Here is a 3,146-nt window from a genome sequence, read left to right as displayed (position 1 = left end):
TTGTAGTTTTTGTCCTTCATTGTTTGTTTGCCATATTGGGATTGAACATTGAACACTGGTGCATACTGGGTAAGCACTCTATCACTGAACTACATCCTGAGCCCATGATGATAGTTTCTTATCTGCTATTAATCTTACCCAGTACACTTTAGAACTAACAGCTGAAGCTTCAGATACTGTGTTGTATAATTCCAGCTCAAATTTATATTTCCTTTATATCTTTACAGGCTTAAATGTGAAATATAGTAACATCTAATTTGTAAAATTTACTATATTAGGTATTGGGTATTTTTGTATCTTGTGGATACTCTTGAGTAGGAGTGTGTGTATGTGTTTTCCTGAGGCAAAGTGTAGATTTTAAAGTTTTGTTAAGGACGCCTTGATTGGCCTTTTCTGTAGGACTCATTTTATCCCACTACCAAGGCAGAAACTCTTCAAGCACCTGCTGTTCTGGGAATTATCTTCCTTGTCCCTGAACCTCCACCCCCACACACTCTCTCAGGATTATAATTGTCAGCTCTTCCAGCTCTGGTGAGACTGTTGTTCAGAGGATTTTTCTTCATGGGGGAGGGGGCGTGCAGAAGTTAACTTCAAGTATGGTTCTTCAGGAGACATTCACCTTGTTTTTGGAGACAAGGCCTCTCCCTGGCATTTGCTGGATCAGCTAGGGTGACTGCCAGCGAGCCGTAGGGGTGCCAGCCTCCCCAGTGTTGGTATTACCGAAACACACCACCATGCCATGTTTTTCCAGGGGAACACTGGGGATCGAACTCAGGGGCTCATGTTTGGACTGCACATAACTAGCTGACTAAGCCTTCTCTCGATTTGGGGCCTTGGCTAGTAGCTTGATGGTTCCTCAGTTGGCAACACAGTGGCCCTGTGGTGGCCTGCAGATCTCCAGAGCTTGTTCTATGCAGACCTTTCCTCCACATTCTGTCCTATAATCTCTGGCCACCTTGACCTCAGTGGACCTTCTCACTTCATCTCCTTAACACATATGAATAGGTTGGGCCTTGGTTTCCCCTCCCTTGCTTTAGCTGTAACCTTTCTACAGTAACCTAGAGCAGGCAGTGCCTACCTTGTTTGTTGACAACATGCTCACTGACTTGCAATGTCTGACATTCAGTTTCTGATTCTATCTTTCTGACTACCTGCCTATCGAGCTATTATGTCTCAATGATTGTATATATTTTTTTCAATATCAAATATAATGGTACATGTAGTTTATAATTCTTGTTACTCTTATTTTAGTCATAAGTAGAAATCTCATAATTTTTAGTCTATGGTTTTAGGCTGTATGCTGTGTGTGTGTGTGTCTATGTATATTGATATATCTATATGTAGATAGGCTTGTGTATGGTATATGTGTGGTGTGCAGGTGCATGCCTTTTCAGGTGCTTGCACAGTCCAGAGCAAGATGGCAGATGTCTTCCTCTCTTGCTCTCAGTCTTACTGCTTCCCAAACAGGGTTCTGTCTGAACCAGAAGCTCACTAACCAGTGATAAGCCAGCCAGTGACTCTCTGAATCCACCCCTCTTTGCTTTTCAGTGTTGGGGTACAGGCATGTGCAACCATCCTGGCATTTTACCTGGCTGCTCAGGATTTTACTTGTGTCCTCATACTTGCAGAGGTAGCAGTATCACCCTCTGAGCCACATCCCCTCCCAACTGCACACTTGTTTTGTTTTTGTTTGTCAAAAAATTACTTCACATACACACACACACACAAATTAGGCGGGTGTGGAGGTGCATCTGTGACTCCAGCACTCAGGAAGTTAAGGCAGGAGAGTTGCTGTGAGTTCAAGGCTAGTTTGTGCTACATAGCAAGTCAGTGCTGCATAGCACAGCCCTGTCTAAAAACAGACAGCAGCAACAAAAAAGGACTGTGCAGGCATATTGCCAAAAACCCTTGGAAAGGGTCAGAACATGTAGGTTTAAACTATGGAGACTTCATAGTGACTCCTTCCCAGGCCGTAAGAGGAAGGAGCAGGTGTTAGCAGGGTTGATGCCTCTACCCAGCCTCTTGAGCATCTTGACCTTGCAATGTGAAGAAGTAGGCTTTATAAGGCTTGGTTTCTGGGCAGATCACGAAAACTCACTTTCTTAAGGATTCCAGGAATCTGACTCAGCCAGAGGTTGATCCCATTGCCAGGGTTGGATTCCAGATAGCTCAGGAGCTTATGTAGATAAACACTCTTGATATAAGGTATGAAATTGCAGATGTTGAATGGATATTAAACTAATGATGGAACAGGCTGTGAAACTACTTAAGCTGGACAATTTAAACTCTAACCAATGACTTAGATTGGCTTATTGTAAAGCATTGTTAGTTTGCATTAGAATTTTATGTGTGTGCGGTGTATGTGACTACATGGCAGAGGGGTGTGGTTGCACTAGTATACACATGTAGAGTTTAAGGAAAGATGCCAGGTGTCTGCTCTCTATCTCCCTCCCTTGGGACAGCGTCTCTCTCGGATAGCCCCAGCTGTCTTATTGTCTCCACCTGCCCCACCCAGCAGGGACTTTTTTTTTTTTTTTTTGGAGACAGGGTTTCTCTGTGTAGCCTTGGCTATCTTGGAACTCTTTTTTGTTTGTTTGTTGTTTTTATTTTATTTTTCTTAAAAATAGGATTTCTCTGTGTAACAGCTCTAGCTGTCCTGGAACTCGCTCCTGTAGACCAGGCTGACCTTGAACTTACAGAGATCCTCCCGCCTCTACCTCCCAAGTGCTGCGATTAAAGGTGTGCACCACCACTGCCCGGCTATCAGGAACTTTAATGTGGCTTCTGAGGGTTGGAAATCAGGCCTTCATAGTTGTGCACCAAGCGTTCTTATTTTGTAAGCCGTCTATCCAGTGTAGTGCACTAGAATTTGATACAGCTAGTCCGTTTGGCCTTCAAGTTCTCTAAATTCACGCACTTGTAAATTATTCACCGAGTCTTAAGAATAGTGATAATAAGCCTGGTGGGGGTGGCGCACGCCTTTAATCCCAGTACTCGGGAGGCAGAGGCAGGCGGATCCCTGTGAGTTCAAGGCCAGCCTGGTCTACAAGAGCGAGTTCCAGGACAGGCTCTAAAACTACATTGAAACCCTGTCTCAAAAAAACAAAAGAATAGCGATGATAAACGAATAAATTAAGGGCAGTAAA

Source organism: Myodes glareolus, chromosome 15 (genome assembly GCF_982192425.1).
Source record: "Myodes glareolus chromosome 15, mMyoGla1.1, whole genome shotgun sequence".
Taxonomy (NCBI): domain Eukaryota; kingdom Metazoa; phylum Chordata; class Mammalia; order Rodentia; family Cricetidae; genus Myodes; species Myodes glareolus.
The sequence above is the reverse complement of the archived record's forward strand: the minus strand, read 5'-3'. Positions refer to the sequence as shown.